The sequence below is a fragment of the Ambystoma mexicanum genome, chromosome 11, assembly GCF_040938575.1.
Source record: "Ambystoma mexicanum isolate Mex_15411 chromosome 11, UKY_AmexF1_1, whole genome shotgun sequence".
Lineage (NCBI taxonomy): Eukaryota > Metazoa > Chordata > Amphibia > Caudata > Ambystomatidae > Ambystoma > Ambystoma mexicanum.
In genome coordinates, this window is record NC_090934.1 from 821,412,756 (window position 1) to 821,431,033 (window position 18,278).

At 46.5% G+C, this 18,278-nt stretch overlaps 12 non-coding genes across 12 annotated transcripts; all 12 read right to left on the reverse strand.

The window, feature by feature from the left end:
- Nucleotides 1–28: 28 nt before the first annotated feature.
- TRNAW-CCA (transfer RNA tryptophan (anticodon CCA)) lies at nucleotides 29–100 on the reverse strand. The gene has a single exon. It is a non-coding gene; the product is annotated as a tRNA-Trp (tRNA).
- Nucleotides 101–2,260: 2,160 nt separating this feature from the next.
- Nucleotides 2,261–2,332, reverse strand: TRNAW-CCA (transfer RNA tryptophan (anticodon CCA)). The gene has a single exon. It is a non-coding gene; the product is annotated as a tRNA-Trp (tRNA).
- Nucleotides 2,333–2,645: 313 nt separating this feature from the next.
- Nucleotides 2,646–2,719, reverse strand: TRNAN-GUU (transfer RNA asparagine (anticodon GUU)). The gene has a single exon. It is a non-coding gene; the product is annotated as a tRNA-Asn (tRNA).
- A 2,180-nt stretch (nucleotides 2,720–4,899) lies between these two features.
- Nucleotides 4,900–4,971, reverse strand: TRNAW-CCA (transfer RNA tryptophan (anticodon CCA)). The gene has a single exon. It is a non-coding gene; the product is annotated as a tRNA-Trp (tRNA).
- A 2,562-nt stretch (nucleotides 4,972–7,533) lies between these two features.
- Nucleotides 7,534–7,605, reverse strand: TRNAW-CCA (transfer RNA tryptophan (anticodon CCA)). Its single transcript has one exon. It is a non-coding gene; the product is annotated as a tRNA-Trp (tRNA).
- A 306-nt stretch (nucleotides 7,606–7,911) lies between these two features.
- Nucleotides 7,912–7,985, reverse strand: TRNAN-GUU (transfer RNA asparagine (anticodon GUU)). Its single transcript has one exon. It is a non-coding gene; the product is annotated as a tRNA-Asn (tRNA).
- A 1,790-nt stretch (nucleotides 7,986–9,775) lies between these two features.
- Nucleotides 9,776–9,847, reverse strand: TRNAW-CCA (transfer RNA tryptophan (anticodon CCA)). Its single transcript has one exon. It is a non-coding gene; the product is annotated as a tRNA-Trp (tRNA).
- A 2,160-nt stretch (nucleotides 9,848–12,007) lies between these two features.
- TRNAW-CCA (transfer RNA tryptophan (anticodon CCA)) lies at nucleotides 12,008–12,079 on the reverse strand. The gene has a single exon. It is a non-coding gene; the product is annotated as a tRNA-Trp (tRNA).
- A 313-nt stretch (nucleotides 12,080–12,392) lies between these two features.
- On the reverse strand, nucleotides 12,393–12,466 carry TRNAN-GUU (transfer RNA asparagine (anticodon GUU)). The gene has a single exon. It is a non-coding gene; the product is annotated as a tRNA-Asn (tRNA).
- A 2,180-nt stretch (nucleotides 12,467–14,646) lies between these two features.
- Nucleotides 14,647–14,718, reverse strand: TRNAW-CCA (transfer RNA tryptophan (anticodon CCA)). Its single transcript has one exon. It is a non-coding gene; the product is annotated as a tRNA-Trp (tRNA).
- A 2,562-nt stretch (nucleotides 14,719–17,280) lies between these two features.
- On the reverse strand, nucleotides 17,281–17,352 carry TRNAW-CCA (transfer RNA tryptophan (anticodon CCA)). The gene has a single exon. It is a non-coding gene; the product is annotated as a tRNA-Trp (tRNA).
- Nucleotides 17,353–17,658: 306 nt separating this feature from the next.
- On the reverse strand, nucleotides 17,659–17,732 carry TRNAN-GUU (transfer RNA asparagine (anticodon GUU)). Its single transcript has one exon. It is a non-coding gene; the product is annotated as a tRNA-Asn (tRNA).
- Nucleotides 17,733–18,278: the final 546 nt, after the last annotated feature.

Consider the following 18,278-nt stretch of genomic DNA (forward strand, 5'->3'; position numbering starts at 1 on the left):
TTATATTTCAGAGTGGGAAAAGCAAATATGACCCCGACGTGATTTGAACACGAAACCTTCTGATCTGGAGTCAGACGCGCTACCATTGCGCCACGAGGTCCTAGTGGCAGTCTACCTGGTGTGTCTGATGACAGAATAAAGGTAGGAGACGTGCATGGACCTGCAGAGCCTCATTGCTTCTTTAAGTAGACTGGCTAGGATAGCTTCCTTCTGTGCATCAGTACACGCTGCAGCCAAACCCTTCCCATGAAGTCTTGATGTTTATGAATTGAATGGCAAGTTTTGAAAAACTAAAGCAAGCGAGAAGAATTGCTTGCAGTTTATTGGATTTTTTGGACGTCAGCAGACGAGACCTGCGAGAGGTAAACAGAAGTCCATAGTTGGTCACGCTGAATTTTTGAGCCAAAATGCACCGTCCCTGGGTGGGCTTGAACCACCAACCTCGCGCTAACCGATTGCGCCACAGAGACTCATACAGTTCTTACACAGGGGCCTGATTGGTGTGCTGTTTGCTTATGCTTCCCAGGCAACCTGAAAATATTTCTAAAATAGCTCTTTTTCCCACAGCAAATCAGGGTATCAAGCACTTCCCTACCTCCCCTAATCCACAAACACAGGGGATTTAGTAGAGGACAGAGCCCATCAACAGTGCACCAAATGTCCTCTGTATAGGCATAACTTGCTATGAGGAGAAAGCCACAGTTGCGCACTTGTGTTAAAAGGGGACAGTAGGCTGAACCCAGAGAACACGGGAGAAATGACTCAGGTTTACTGAGTGGAACACTCTGTGTCTCTGTGCCAAAAACAGCAGCGTCTTTTCGGTTAACAGCCGAACGCGCTAACCAATTGCGCCACAGAGACTCACTGGCATGTGTGTTCTGCCTTTGGCCTGATTGCATTGCTATTTTTTTCTGATTGGCAGAAAACCTGAACTTTCTTCTGAAAAAGGCATGCCTCTCTTAGCACTGCAGTGCATTAGACTGCTCCCTTGCTTCCCTGAGTCCCCAAATACACAACCACCTTGGGCACAATAGAAGACACATTCCAGCAGATTTAGCAAGAGTGCACCAAGGTTTCTATATGTAGTTACCTATCTGAGAAGCAAGACCTGCAGTTGCATTCTTCTGTTAAAAGAGGGCAGCAGAGTGCACCAAGAGAACTTGGGGGAAGTAGCTTATGTTAACTACTTGCCATGATCTTTATAGATCCCTCTGTTTGACTGGGTGAATTCTAATTTCTGGGGTAGAGTAAGCAATTTTTGGATCTAGATGCTGTGCGCAACAGGAATGCTATATACTGCACTGTACTGCTACTGAAAAGTTACCAATTTTACAGGATGTTCAGGTAAGCTTTGTTTCAGAAAACAACTTGCTAGAGGCACTAAAACAGATTACTGGGACTAAGGAAGAGGGTTTGGGGATTAGCACATCTCCTATGAAAGGTACAGTCACGCCCGAGACAACTCTGAGTGCCTCCTCAAATTCTAAGAAATGCGAACTGGGGTCCTACGCCTTTTATTGCCAGTGGATCTTTGTGTTTCAGACAAATGTGCACGCCTCCCAGAGCCCCATGCAATGCACTTAGGGAAATGGGGGAAGGTGCTGTGAAGCCCTCTCGCTGACAATGTCTCTCTTGTCTATAATGTATCTATGAGAGAGAGAGAAATAGGCAATGCGAGAGTGAAAAAGTAAAATGGAAATGTGTCTACTGAGACCAGTATAAGGGGAAATCCTCACAATCCAGGACTGACAGTTGATTGGGAGGGCGCTTACAGGTTTCCGACACCAGACCGGTACCTGAACTCACAAACCCAAACTGCAAAGTGATGCCCATTGCCACTAGACTGCCGACCCCCTTTCGGGGCCCCAACATATATCCTTTAGTCACACCTAGAGTTCCCAGGACAGTGCAGCATTCAGCAATTACACGAAAATATTGACAGCGCTAGGAGGCCATGCAAATGGCAGAGGTATGCTTTACAAAGCCCACGTAGCGTGCACAAAACAGCACATCAGTCAGGCCCACTTGAAGAGATGGTAAAGAGGAAATACTTCTGCTGCATCCAGTAAAACATAGAGATTGGCCTGCTTTAAAGGTTGACCATGTCCTTCATGGGTGTCTGTCAATATGATACTTCCCTGCTGCAAAGCTTACATTCGAAACGCCAGAACAACTAGGCCCAGAGCACAAAGATGCAGTCAGGTTGAAATAACGGGATACTGAAGAGCAATTTTATATTTCAGAGTGGGAAAAGGAAGTATGACCCCGATGTGATTTGAACACGAAACCTTCTGATCTGGAGTCAGACGCGCTACCATTGCGCCACGAGGTCCTTGTGGCAATCCACCTGGTGTGTCTGATGACAGAATAAAGGTAGGAGACGTACATGCACCTGCAGAGCCTCATTGCTTCTTTAGGTAGACTGGCTAGGATAGCTTCCTTCTGTGCATCAGTACACGCTGCAGCCAAACCCTTCCCATGAAGTCTTGATGTTTATGAATTGAATGGCAAGTTTTGAAAATCTAAAGCAAGCGAGAAGAATTGCTTACAGTTTATTGGATTTTTTGGACGTCAGCAGACGAGACCTGCGAGAGGTAAACAGAAGTTCATAGTTGGTCATGCTGAATTTTTGAGCCAAAATGCATCGTCCCTGGGTGGGCTTGAACCACCAACCTTTCGGTTAACAGCCGAACGCGCTAACCGATTGCGCCACAGAGACTCATGCAGTGCTTACACTGGGGCCTGATTGGTGTGCTGTTTGCTTATGCTTCCCAGGCAACCTGAAAATATTTCTAAAATAGCTCTATTTCCCACAGCAAATCAGGGTATCAAGCACTTCCCTACCTCCCCTAATCCACAAACACAGGGGATTTAGTAGAGGACAGAGCCCATCAACAGTGCACCAAATGTCCTCTGTGTAGGCATAACTTGCTATGAGGAGAAAGCCACAGTTGCGCACTTGTGTTAAAAGGGGACAGTAGGCTGAACCCAGAGAACACGGGAGAAATGACTCAGGTTTACTGAGTGGAACACTCTGTGTCTTTGTGCCAAAAACAGCAGCGTCTTTTCGGTTAACAGCCGAACGCGCTAACCGATTGCGCCACAGAGACTCATGCAGTGCTTACACTGGGGCCTGATTGGTGTGCTGTTTGCTTATGCTTCCCAGGCAACCTGAAAATATTTCTAAAATAGCTCTATTTCCCACAGCAAATCAGGGTATCAAGCACTTCCCTACCTCCCGTAATCCACAAACACAGGGGATTTAGTAGAGGACAGAGCCCATCAACAGTGCACCAAATGTCCTCTGTGTAGGCATAACTTGCTATGAGGAGAAAGCCACAGTTGCGCACTTGTGTTAAAAGGGGACAGTAGGCTGAACGCAGAGAACACGGGAGAAATGACTCAGGTTTACTGAGTGGAACACTCTGTGTCTTTGTGCCCAAAACAGCAGCGTCTTTTCGGTTAACAGCCGAACGCGCTAACCAATTGCGCCACAGAGACTCATTGGCATGTGTGTTCTGCCTTTGGCCTGATTGCATTGCTATTTTTTCTGATTGGCAGAAAACCTGAACTTTTTTCTGAAAAAGGCATGCCTCTCTTAGCACTGAAGTGCATTAGACTGCTCCCTTGCTTCCCTGAGTCCCCAAATACACAACCACCTTGGGCACAATAGAAGACACATTCCAGCAGATTTAGCAAGAGTGCACCAAGGATTCTATATGTAGGTACCTTGCTGAGAAGCAAGACCTGCAGTTGCATTCTTCTGTTAAAAGAGGGCAGCAGAGTGCACCAAGAGAACTTGGGGGAAGTAGCTTATGTTAACTACTTGCCATGATCTTTATAGATCCCTCTGTTTGACTGGGTGAATTCTAATTTCTGGGGTAGAGTAAGCAATTTTTGGATCTAGATGCTGTGCGCAACAGGAATGCTATATACTGCACTGTACTGCTACTGAAAAGTTACCAATTTTACAGGATGTTCAGGTAAACTTTGTTTCAGAAAACAACTTGCTAGAGGCCCTAGGACAGATTACTGGGACAAAGTAAGAGGGTTTGGGGATTAGCACATCTCCTATGAAAGGTACAGTCACGCCCGAGACAACTCTGAGTGCCTCCTCAAATTCTAAGAAATGCGAACTGGGGTCCTACGCCTTTTATTGCCAGTGGATCTTTGTGTTTCAGACAAATGTGCACGCCTCCCAGAGCCCCATGCAATCCACTTAGGGAAATGGGGGAAGGTGCTGTGCAACCCTCTCGCTGACAATGTCTCTCTTGTCTATAATGTAACTATGAGAGAGAGAGAAATAGGCAATGCGAGAGTGAAAAAGTAAAATGGAAATGTGTCTACTGAGACCAGTATAAGGGGAAATCCTCACAATCCAGGACCGACAGTTGATTGGGAGGGCGCTTACAGGTTTCCGACACCAGACCGGTACCTGAACTCACAAACCCAAACTGCAAAGTGATGCCCATTGCCACTAGACTGCCGACCCCCTTTCGGGGCCCCAACATATATCCTTTAGTCACACCTAGAGTTCCCAGGACAGTGCAGCATTCAGCGATTACACGAAAATATTGACAGCGCTAGGAGGCCATGCAAATGGCAGAGGTATGCTTTACAAAGCCCACGTAGCGTGCACAAAACAGCACATCAGTCAGGCCCACTTGAAGAGATGGTAAAGAGGAAATACTTCTGCTGCATCCAGTAAAACATAGAGATTGGCCTGCTTTAAAGGTTGACCATGTCCTTCATGGGTGTCTGTCAATATGATACTTCCCTGCTGCAAAGCTTACATTCGAAACGCCAGAACAACTAGGCCCAGAGCACAAAGATGCAGTCAGGTTGAAATAACGAGATACTGAAGAGCAATTTTGTATTTTAGAGTGGGAAAAGGAAGTATGACCCCGAGGTGATTTGAACACACAACCTTCTGATCTGGAGTCAGACGCGCTACCATTGCGCCACGAGGTCCTTGTGGCAATCCACCTGGTGTGTCTGATGACAGAATAAAGGTAGGAGACGTACATGCACCTGCAGAGCCTCATTGCTTCTTTAAGTAGACTGGCTAGGATAGCTTCCTTCTGTGCATCAGTTCACACTGCAGCCAAACCCTTCCCATGAAGTCTTGATGTTTATGAATTGAATGGCAAGTTTTGAAAAACTAAAGCAAGCGAGAAGAATTGCTTACAGTTTATTGGATTTTTTGGACGTCAGCAGACGAGACCTGCGAGAGGTAAACAGAAGTTCATAGTTGGTCATGCTGAATTTTTGAGCCAAAATGCATCGTCCCTGGGTGGGCTTCACCACCAACCTTTCGGTTAACAGCCGAACGCGCTAACCGATTGCGCCACAGAGACTCATGCAGTGCTTACACTGGGGCCTGATTGGTGTGCTGTTTGCTTATGCTTCCCAGGCAACCTGAAAATATTTCTAAAATAGCTCTATTTCCCACAGCAAATCAGGGTATCAAGCACTTCCCTACCTCCCCTAATCCACAAACACAGGGGATTTAGTAGAGGACAGAGCCCATCAACAGTGCACCAAATGTCCTCTGTGTAGGCATAACTTGCTATGAGGAGAAAGCCACAGTTGCGCACTTGTGTTAAAAGGGGACAGTAGGCTGAACCCAGAGAACACGGGAGAAATGACTCAGGTTTACTGAGTGGAACACTCTGTGTCTTTGTGCCAAAAACAGCAGCGTCTTTTCGGTTAACAGCCGAACGCGCTAACCGATTGCGCCACAGAGACTCATGCAGTGCTTACACTGGGGCCTGATTGGTGTGCTCTTTGCTTATGCTTCCCAGGCAACCTGAAAATATTTCTAAAATAGCTCTATTTCCCACAGCAAATCAGGGTATCAAGCACTTCCCTACCTCCCGTAATCCACAAACACAGGGGATTTAGTAGAGGACAGAGCCCATCAACAGTGCACCAAATGTCCTCTGTGTAGGCATAACTTGCTATGAGGAGAAAGCCACAGTTGCGCACTTGTGTTAAAAGGGGACAGTAGGCTGAACCCAGAGAACACGGGAGAAATGACTCAGGTTTACTGAACACTCTGTGTCTTTGTGCCCAAAACAGCAGCGTCTTTTCGGTTAACAGCCGAACGCGCTAACCAATTGCGCCACAGAGACTCATTGGCATGTGTGTTCTGCCTTTGGCCTGATTGCATTGCTATTTTTTTCTGATTGGCAGAAAACCTGAACTTTTTTCTGAAAAAGGCATGCCTCTCTTAGCACTGCAGTGCATTAGACTGCTCCCTTGCTTCCCTGAGTCCCCAAATACACAACCACCTTGGGCACAATAGAAGACACATTCCAGCAGATTTAGCAAGAGTGCACCAAGGATTCTATATGTAGGTACCTTGCTGAGAAGCAAGACCTGCAGTTGCATTCTTCTGTTAAAAGAGGGCAGCAGAGTGCACCAAGAGAACTTGGGGGAAGTAGCTTATGTTAACTACTTGCCATGATCTTTATAGATCCCTCTGTTTGACTGGGTGAATTCTAATTTCTGGGGTAGAGTAAGCAATTTTTGGATCTAGATGCTGTGCGCAACAGGAATGCTATATACTGCACTGTACTGCTACTGAAAAGTTACCAATTTTACAGGATGTTCAGGTAAGCTTTGTTTCAGAAAACAACTTGCTAGAGGCCCTAGGACAGATTACTGGGACAAAGGAAGAGGGTTTGGGGATTAGCACATCTCCTATGAAAGGTACAGTCACGCCCGAGACAACTCTGAGTGCCTCCTCAAATTCTAAGAAATGCGAACTGGGGTCCTACGCCTTTTATTGCCAGTGGATCTTTGTGTTTCAGACAAATGTGCACGCCTCCCAGAGCCCCATGCAATGCACTTAGGGAAATGGGGGAAGGTGCTGTGCAACCCTCTCGCTGACAATGTCTCTCTTGTCTATAATGTATCTATGAGAGAGAGAGAAATAGGCAATGCGAGAGTGAAAAAGTAAAATGGAAATGTGTCTACTGAGACCAGTATAAGGGGAAATCCTCACAATCCAGGACCGACAGTTGATTGGGAGGGCGCTTACAGGTTTCCGACACCAGACCGGTACCTGAACTCACAAACCCAAACTGCAAAGTGATGGGCATTGCCACTAGACTGCCGACCCCCTTTCGGGGCCCCAGCATATATCCTTTAGTCACACCTAGAGTTCCCAGGACACTGCAGCATTCAGCAATTACACGAAAATATTGACAGCGCTAGGAGGCCATGCAAATGGCAGAGGTATGCTTTACAAAGCCCACGTAGCGTGCACAAAACAGCACATCAGTCAGGCCCACTTGAAGAGATGGTAAAGAGGAAATACTTCTGCTGCATCCAGTAAAACATAGAGATTGGCCTGCTTTAAAGGTTGACCATGTACTTCATGGGTGTCTGTCAATATGATACTTCCCTGCTGCAAAGCTTACATTCGAAACGCCAGAACAACTAGGCCCAGAGCACAAAGATGCAGTCAGGTTGAAATAACGAGATACTGAAGAGCAATTTTATATTTCAGAGTGGGAAAAGGAAGTATGACCCCGACGTGATTTGAACACGCAACCTTCTGATCTGGAGTCAGACGCGCTACCATTGCGCCACAAGGTCCTTTCCACCTGGTGTGTCTGATGACAGAATAAAGGTAGGAGACGTACATGCACCTGCAGAGCCTCATTGCTTCTTTAGGTAGACTGGCTAGGATAGCTTCCTTCTGTGCATCAGTACACGCTGCAGCCAAACCCTTCCCATGAAGTCTTGATGTTTATGAATTGAATGGCAAGTTTTGAAAAACTAAAGCAAGCGAGAAGAATTGCTTGCAGTTTATTGGATTTTTTGGACGTCAGCAGACGAGACCTGCGAGAGGTAAACAGAAGTCCATAGTTGGTCACGCTGAATTTTTGAGCCAAAATGCACCGTCCCTGGGTGGGCTTGAACCACCAACCTTTCGGTTAACAGCCGAACGCGCTAACCAATTGCGCCACAGAGACTCATGCAGTTCTTACACAGGGGCTTGATTGGTGTGCTGTTTGCTTATGCTTCCCAGGCAACCTGAAAATATTTCTAAAATAGCTCTTTTTCCCACAGCAAATCAGGGTATCAAGCACTTCCCTACCTCCCCTAATCCACAAACACAGGGGATTTAGTAGAGGACAGAGCCCATCAACAGTGCACCAAATGTCCTCTGTATAGGCATAACTTGCTATGAGGAGAAAGCCACAGTTGCGCACTTGTGTTAAAAGGGGACAGTAGGCTGAACCCAGAGAACACGGGAGAAATGACTCAGGTTTACTGAGTGGAACACTCTGTGTCTTTGTGCCAAAAACAGCAGCGTCTTTTCGGTTAACAGCCGAACGCGCTAACCAATTGCGCCACAGAGACTCACTGGCATGTGTGTTCTGCCTTTGGCCTGATTGCATTGCTATTTTTTTCTGATTGGCAGAAAACCTGAACTTTTTTCTGAAAAAGGCATGCCTCTCTTAGCACTGCAGTGCATTAGACTGCTCCCTTGCTTCCCTGAGTCCCCAAATACACAACCACCTTGGGCACAATAGAAGACACATTCCAGCAGATTTAGCAAGAGTGCACCAAGGTTTCTATATGTAGTTACCTTGCTGAGAAGCAAGACCTGCAGTTGCATTCTTCTGTTAAAAGAGGGCAGCAGAGTGCACCAAGAGAACTTGGGGGAAGTAGCTTATGTTAACTACTTGCCATGATCTTTATAGATCCCTCTGTTTGACTGGGTGAATTCTAATTTCTGGGGTAGAGTAAGCAATTTTTGGATCTAGATGCTGTGCGCAACAGGAATGCTATATACTGCACTGTACTGCTACTGAAAAGTTACCAATTTTACAGGATGTTCAGGTAAGCTTTGTTTCAGAAAACAACTTGCTAGAGGCCCTAGGACATATTACTGGGACAAAGGAAGAGGGTTTGGGGATTAGCAAATCTCCTATGAAAGGTACAGTCACGCCCGAGACAACTCTGAGTGTCACCTCAAATTCTAAGAAATGCGAACTGGGGTCCTACGCCTTTTATTGCCAGTGGATCTTTGTGTTTCAGACAAATGTGCACGCCTCCCAGAGCCCCATGCAATGCACTTAGGGAAATGGGGGAAGGTGCTGTGCAACCCTCTCGCTGACAATGTCTCTCTTGTCTATAATGTATCTATGAGAGAGAGAGAAATAGGCAATGCGAGAGTGAAAAAGTAAAATGGAAATGTGTCTACTGAGACCAGTATAAGGGGAAATCCTCACAATCCAGGACCGACAGTTGATTGGGAGGGCGCTTACAGGTTTCCAACACCAGACCGGTACCTGAACTCACAAACCCAAACTGCAAAGTGATGGGCATTGCCACTAGACTGCCGACCCCCTTTCGGGGCCCCAGCATATATCCTTTAGTCACACCTAGAGTTCCCAGGACAGTGCAGCATTCAGCGATTACACGAAAATATTGACAGCGCTAGGAGGCCATGCAAATGGCAGAGGTATGCTTTACAAAGCCCACGTAGCGTGCACAAAACAGCACATCAGTCAGGCCCACTTGAAGAGATGGTAAAGAGGAAATACTTCTGCTGCATCCAGTAAAACATAGAGATTGGCCTGCTTTAAAGGTTGACCATGTCCTTCATGGGTGTCTGTCAATATGATACTTCCCTGCTGCAAAGCTTACATTCGAAACGCCAGAACAACTAGGCCCAGATCACAAAGATGCAGTCAGGTTGAAATAACGAGATACTGAAGAGCAATTTTATATTTCAGAGTGGGAAAAGCAAATATGACCCCGACGTGATTTGAACACGAAACCTTCTGATCTGGAGTCAGACGCGCTACCATTGCGCCACGAGGTCCTAGTGGCAGTCTACCTGGTGTGTCTGATGACAGAATAAAGGTAGGAGACGTGCATGGACCTGCAGAGCCTCATTGCTTCTTTAAGTAGACTGGCTAGGATAGCTTCCTTCTGTGCATCAGTACACGCTGCAGCCAAACCCTTCCCATGAAGTCTTGATGTTTATGAATTGAATGGCAAGTTTTGAAAAACTAAAGCAAGCGAGAAGAATTGCTTGCAGTTTATTGGATTTTTTGGACGTCAGCAGACGAGACCTGCGAGAGGTAAACAGAAGTCCATAGTTGGTCACGCTGAATTTTTGAGCCAAAATGCACCGTCCCTGGGTGGGCTTGAACCACCAACCTCGCGCTAACCGATTGCGCCACAGAGACTCATACAGTTCTTACACAGGGGCCTGATTGGTGTGCTGTTTGCTTATGCTTCCCAGGCAACCTGAAAATATTTCTAAAATAGCTCTTTTTCCCACAGCAAATCAGGGTATCAAGCACTTCCCTACCTCCCCTAATCCACAAACACAGGGGATTTAGTAGAGGACAGAGCCCATCAACAGTGCACCAAATGTCCTCTGTATAGGCATAACTTGCTATGAGGAGAAAGCCACAGTTGCGCACTTGTGTTAAAAGGGGACAGTAGGCTGAACCCAGAGAACACGGGAGAAATGACTCAGGTTTACTGAGTGGAACACTCTGTGTCTCTGTGCCAAAAACAGCAGCGTCTTTTCGGTTAACAGCCGAACGCGCTAACCAATTGCGCCACAGAGACTCACTGGCATGTGTGTTCTGCCTTTGGCCTGATTGCATTGCTATTTTTTTCTGATTGGCAGAAAACCTGAACTTTCTTCTGAAAAAGGCATGCCTCTCTTAGCACTGCAGTGCATTAGACTGCTCCCTTGCTTCCCTGAGTCCCCAAATACACAACCACCTTGGGCACAATAGAAGACACATTCCAGCAGATTTAGCAAGAGTGCACCAAGGTTTCTATATGTAGTTACCTATCTGAGAAGCAAGACCTGCAGTTGCATTCTTCTGTTAAAAGAGGGCAGCAGAGTGCACCAAGAGAACTTGGGGGAAGTAGCTTATGTTAACTACTTGCCATGATCTTTATAGATCCCTCTGTTTGACTGGGTGAATTCTAATTTCTGGGGTAGAGTAAGCAATTTTTGGATCTAGATGCTGTGCGCAACAGGAATGCTATATACTGCACTGTACTGCTACTGAAAAGTTACCAATTTTACAGGATGTTCAGGTAAGCTTTGTTTCAGAAAACAACTTGCTAGAGGCACTAAGACAGATTACTGGGACTAAGGAAGAGGGTTTGGGGATTAGCACATCTCCTATGAAAGGTACAGTCACGCCCGAGACAACTCTGAGTGCCTCCTCAAATTCTAAGAAATGCGAACTGGGGTCCTACGCCTTTTATTGCCAGTGGATCTTTGTGTTTCAGACAAATGTGCACGCCTCCCAGAGCCCCATGCAATGCACTTAGGGAAATGGGGGAAGGTGCTGTGAAGCCCTCTCGCTGACAATGTCTCTCTTGTCTATAATGTATCTATGAGAGAGAGAGAAATAGGCAATGCGAGAGTGAAAAAGTAAAATGGAAATGTGTCTACTGAGACCAGTATAAGGGGAAATCCTCACAATCCAGGACTGACAGTTGATTGGGAGGGCGCTTACAGGTTTCCGACACCAGACCGGTACCTGAACTCACAAACCCAAACTGCAAAGTGATGCCCATTGCCACTAGACTGCCGACCCCCTTTCGGGGCCCCAACATATATCCTTTAGTCACACCTAGAGTTCCCAGGACAGTGCAGCATTCAGCAATTACACGAAAATATTGACAGCGCTAGGAGGCCATGCAAATGGCAGAGGTATGCTTTACAAAGCCCACGTAGCGTGCACAAAACAGCACATCAGTCAGGCCCACTTGAAGAGATGGTAAAGAGGAAATACTTCTGCTGCATCCAGTAAAACATAGAGATTGGCCTGCTTTAAAGGTTGACCATGTCCTTCATGGGTGTCTGTCAATATGATACTTCCCTGCTGCAAAGCTTACATTCGAAACGCCAGAACAACTAGGCCCAGAGCACAAAGATGCAGTCAGGTTGAAATAACGGGATACTGAAGAGCAATTTTATATTTCAGAGTGGGAAAAGGAAGTATGACCCCGATGTGATTTGAACACGAAACCTTCTGATCTGGAGTCAGACGCGCTACCATTGCGCCACGAGGTCCTTGTGGCAATCCACCTGGTGTGTCTGATGACAGAATAAAGGTAGGAGACGTACATGCACCTGCAGAGCCTCATTGCTTCTTTAGGTAGACTGGCTAGGATAGCTTCCTTCTGTGCATCAGTACACGCTGCAGCCAAACCCTTCCCATGAAGTCTTGATGTTTATGAATTGAATGGCAAGTTTTGAAAATCTAAAGCAAGCGAGAAGAATTGCTTACAGTTTATTGGATTTTTTGGACGTCAGCAGACGAGACCTGCGAGAGGTAAACAGAAGTTCATAGTTGGTCATGCTGAATTTTTGAGCCAAAATGCATCGTCCCTGGGTGGGCTTGAACCACCAACCTTTCGGTTAACAGCCGAACGCGCTAACCGATTGCGCCACAGAGACTCATGCAGTGCTTACACTGGGGCCTGATTGGTGTGCTGTTTGCTTATGCTTCCCAGGCAACCTGAAAATATTTCTAAAATAGCTCTATTTCCCACAGCAAATCAGGGTATCAAGCACTTCCCTACCTCCCCTAATCCACAAACACAGGGGATTTAGTAGAGGACAGAGCCCATCAACAGTGCACCAAATGTCCTCTGTGTAGGCATAACTTGCTATGAGGAGAAAGCCACAGTTGCGCACTTGTGTTAAAAGGGGACAGTAGGCTGAACCCAGAGAACACGGGAGAAATGACTCAGGTTTACTGAGTGGAACACTCTGTGTCTTTGTGCCAAAAACAGCAGCGTCTTTTCGGTTAACAGCCGAACGCGCTAACCGATTGCGCCACAGAGACTCATGCAGTGCTTACACTGGGGCCTGATTGGTGTGCTGTTTGCTTATGCTTCCCAGGCAACCTGAAAATATTTCTAAAATAGCTCTATTTCCCACAGCAAATCAGGGTATCAAGCACTTCCCTACCTCCCGTAATCCACAAACACAGGGGATTTAGTAGAGGACAGAGCCCATCAACAGTGCACCAAATGTCCTCTGTGTAGGCATAACTTGCTATGAGGAGAAAGCCACAGTTGCGCACTTGTGTTAAAAGGGGACAGTAGGCTGAACGCAGAGAACACGGGAGAAATGACTCAGGTTTACTGAGTGGAACACTCTGTGTCTTTGTGCCCAAAACAGCAGCGTCTTTTCGGTTAACAGCCGAACGCGCTAACCAATTGCGCCACAGAGACTCATTGGCATGTGTGTTCTGCCTTTGGCCTGATTGCATTGCTATTTTTTCTGATTGGCAGAAAACCTGAACTTTTTTCTGAAAAAGGCATGCCTCTCTTAGCACTGAAGTGCATTAGACTGCTCCCTTGCTTCCCTGAGTCCCCAAATACACAACCACCTTGGGCACAATAGAAGACACATTCCAGCAGATTTAGCAAGAGTGCACCAAGGATTCTATATGTAGGTACCTTGCTGAGAAGCAAGACCTGCAGTTGCATTCTTCTGTTAAAAGAGGGCAGCAGAGTGCACCAAGAGAACTTGGGGGAAGTAGCTTATGTTAACTACTTGCCATGATCTTTATAGATCCCTCTGTTTGACTGGGTGAATTCTAATTTCTGGGGTAGAGTAAGCAATTTTTGGATCTAGATGCTGTGCGCAACAGGAATGCTATATACTGCACTGTACTGCTACTGAAAAGTTACCAATTTTACAGGATGTTCAGGTAAACTTTGTTTCAGAAAACAACTTGCTAGAGGCCCTAGGACAGATTACTGGGACAAAGTAAGAGGGTTTGGGGATTAGCACATCTCCTATGAAAGGTACAGTCACGCCCGAGACAACTCTGAGTGCCTCCTCAAATTCTAAGAAATGCGAACTGGGGTCCTACGCCTTTTATTGCCAGTGGATCTTTGTGTTTCAGACAAATGTGCACGCCTCCCAGAGCCCCATGCAATCCACTTAGGGAAATGGGGGAAGGTGCTGTGCAACCCTCTCGCTGACAATGTCTCTCTTGTCTATAATGTAACTATGAGAGAGAGAGAAATAGGCAATGCGAGAGTGAAAAAGTAAAATGGAAATGTGTCTACTGAGACCAGTATAAGGGGAAATCCTCACAATCCAGGACCGACAGTTGATTGGGAGGGCGCTTACAGGTTTCCGACACCAGACCGGTACCTGAACTCACAAACCCAAACTGCAAAGTGATGCCCATTGCCACTAGACTGCCGACCCCCTTTCGGGGCCCCAACATATATCCTTTAGTCACACCTAGAGTTCCCAGGACAGTGCAGCATTCAGCGATTACACGAAAATATTGACAGCGCTAGGAGGCCATGCAAATGGCAGAGGTATGCTTTACAAAGCCCACGTAGCGTGCACAAAACAGCACATCAGTCAGGCCCACTTGAAGAGATGGTAAAGAGGAAATACTTCTGCTGCATCCAGTAAAATATAGAGATTGGCCTGCTTTAAAGGTTGACCATGTCCTTCATGGGTGTCTGTCAATATGATACTTCCCTGCTGCAAAGCTTACATTCGAAACGCCAGAACAACTAGGCCCAGAGCACAAAGATGCAGTCAGGTTGAAATAACGAGATACTGAAGAGCAATTTTGTATTTTAGAGTGGGAAAAGGAAGTATGACCCCGAGGTGATTTGAACACACAACCTTCTGATCTGGAGTCAGACGCGCTACCATTGCGCCACGAGGTCCTTGTGGCAATCCACCTGGTGTGTCTGATGACAGAATAAAGGTAGGAGACGTACATGCACCTGCAGAGCCTCATTGCTTCTTTAAGTAGACTGGCTAGGATAGCTTCCTTCTGTGCATCAGTTCACACTGCAGCCAAACCCTTCCCATGAAGTCTTGATGTTTATGAATTGAATGGCAAGTTTTGAAAAACTAAAGCAAGCGAGAAGAATTGCTTACAGTTTATTGGATTTTTTGGACGTCAGCAGACGAGACCTGCGAGAGGTAAACAGAAGTTCATAGTTGGTCATGCTGAATTTTTGAGCCAAAATGCATCGTCCCTGGGTGGGCTTCACCACCAACCTTTCGGTTAACAGCCGAACGCGCTAACCGATTGCGCCACAGAGACTCATGCAGTGCTTACACTGGGGCCTGATTGGTGTGCTGTTTGCTTATGCTTCCCAGGCAACCTGAAAATATTTCTAAAATAGCTCTATTTCCCACAGCAAATCAGGGTATCAAGCACTTCCCTACCTCCCCTAATCCACAAACACAGGGGATTTAGTAGAGGACAGAGCCCATCAACAGTGCACCAAATGTCCTCTGTGTAGGCATAACTTGCTATGAGGAGAAAGCCACAGTTGCGCACTTGTGTTAAAAGGGGACAGTAGGCTGAACCCAGAGAACACGGGAGAAATGACTCAGGTTTACTGAGTGGAACACTCTGTGTCTTTGTGCCAAAAACAGCAGCGTCTTTTCGGTTAACAGCCGAACGCGCTAACCGATTGCGCCACAGAGACTCATGCAGTGCTTACACTGGGGCCTGATTGGTGTGCTCTTTGCTTATGCTTCCCAGGCAACCTGAAAATATTTCTAAAATAGCTCTATTTCCCACAGCAAATCAGGGTATCAAGCACTTCCCTACCTCCCGTAATCCACAAACACAGGGGATTTAGTAGAGGACAGAGCCCATCAACAGTGCACCAAATGTCCTCTGTGTAGGCATAACTTGCTATGAGGAGAAAGCCACAGTTGCGCACTTGTGTTAAAAGGGGACAGTAGGCTGAACCCAGAGAACACGGGAGAAATGACTCAGGTTTACTGAACACTCTGTGTCTTTGTGCCCAAAACAGCAGCGTCTTTTCGGTTAACAGCCGAACGCGCTAACCAATTGCGCCACAGAGACTCATTGGCATGTGTGTTCTGCCTTTGGCCTGATTGCATTGCTATTTTTTTCTGATTGGCAGAAAACCTGAACTTTTTTCTGAAAAAGGCATGCCTCTCTTAGCACTGCAGTGCATTAGACTGCTCCCTTGCTTCCCTGAGTCCCCAAATACACAACCACCTTGGGCACAATAGAAGACACATTCCAGCAGATTTAGCAAGAGTGCACCAAGGATTCTATATGTAGGTACCTTGCTGAGAAGCAAGACCTGCAGTTGCATTCTTCTGTTAAAAGAGGGCAGCAGAGTGCACCAAGAGAACTTGGGGGAAGTAGCTTATGTTAACTACTTGCCATGATCTTTATAGATCCCTCTGTTTGACTGGGTGAATTCTAATTTCTGGGGTAGAGTAAGCAATTTTTGGATCTAGATGCTGTGCGCAACAGGAATGCTATATACTGCACTGTACTGCTACTGAAAAGTTACCAATTTTACAGGATGTTCAGGTAAGCTTTGTTTCAGAAAACAACTTGCTAGAGGCCCTAGGACAGATTACTGGGACAAAGGAAGAGGGTTTGGGGATTAGCACATCTCCTATGAAAGGTACAGTCACGCCCGAGACAACTCTGAGTGCCTCCTCAAATTCTAAGAAATGCGAACTGGGGTCCTACGCCTTTTATTGCCAGTGGATCTTTGTGTTTCAGACAAATGTGCACGCCTCCCAGAGCCCCATGCAATGCACTTAGGGAAATGGGGGAAGGTGCTGTGCAACCCTCTCGCTGACAATGTCTCTCTTGTCTATAATGTATCTATGAGAGAGAGAGAAATAGGCAATGCGAGAGTGAAAAAGTAAAATGGAAATGTGTCTACTGAGACCAGTATAAGGGGAAATCCTCACAATCCAGGACCGACAGTTGATTGGGAGGGCGCTTACAGGTTTCCGACACCAGACCGGTACCTGAACTCACAAACCCAAACTGCAAAGTGATGGGCATTGCCACTAGACTGCCGACCCCCTTTCGGGGCCCCAGCATATATCCTTTAGTCACACCTAGAGTTCCCAGGACACTGCAGCATTCAGCAATTACACGAAAATATTGACAGCGCTAGGAGGCCATGCAAATGGCAGAGGTATGCTTTACAAAGCCCACGTAGCGTGCACAAAACAGCACATCAGTCAGGCCCACTTGAAGAGATGGTAAAGAGGAAATACTTCTGCTGCATCCAGTAAAACATAGAGATTGGCCTGCTTTAAAGGTTGACCATGTACTTCATGGGTGTCTGTCAATATGATACTTCCCTGCTGCAAAGCTTACATTCGAAACGCCAGAACAACTAGGCCCAGAGCACAAAGATGCAGTCAGGTTGAAATAACGAGATACTGAAGAGCAATTTTATATTTCAGAGTGGGAAAAGGAAGTATGACCCCGACGTGATTTGAACACGCAACCTTCTGATCTGGAGTCAGACGCGCTACCATTGCGCCACAAGGTCCTTTCCACCTGGTGTGTCTGATGACAGAATAAAGGTAGGAGACGTACATGCACCTGCAGAGCCTCATTGCTTCTTTAGGTAGACTGGCTAGGATAGCTTCCTTCTGTGCATCAGTACACGCTGCAGCCAAACCCTTCCCATGAAGTCTTGATGTTTATGAATTGAATGGCAAGTTTTGAAAAACTAAAGCAAGCGAGAAGAATTGCTTGCAGTTTATTGGATTTTTTGGACGTCAGCAGACGAGACCTGCGAGAGGTAAACAGAAGTCCATAGTTGGTCACGCTGAATTTTTGAGCCAAAATGCACCGTCCCTGGGTGGGCTTGAACCACCAACCTTTCGGTTAACAGCCGAACGCGCTAACCAATTGCGCCACAGAGACTCATGCAGTTCTTACACAGGGGCTTGATTGGTGTGCTGTTTGCTTATGCTTCCCAGGCAACCTGAAAATATTTCTAAAATAGCTCTTTTTCCCACAGCAAATCAGGGTATCAAGCACTTCCCTACCTCCCCTAATCCACAAACACAGGGGATTTAGTAGAGGACAGAGCCCATCAACAGTGCACCAAATGTCCTCTGTATAGGCATAACTTGCTATGAGGAGAAAGCCACAGTTGCGCACTTGTGTTAAAAGGGGACAGTAGGCTGAACCCAGAGAACACGGGAGAAATGACTCAGGTTTACTGAGTGGAACACTCTGTGTCTTTGTGCCAAAAACAGCAGCGTCTTTTCGGTTAACAGCCGAACGCGCTAACCAATTGCGCCACAGAGACTCACTGGCATGTGTGTTCTGCCTTTGGCCTGATTGCATTGCTATTTTTTTCTGATTGGCAGAAAACCTGAACTTTTTTCTGAAAAAGGCATGCCTCTCTTAGCACTGCAGTGCATTAGACTGCTCCCTTGCTTCCCTGAGTCCCCAAATACACAA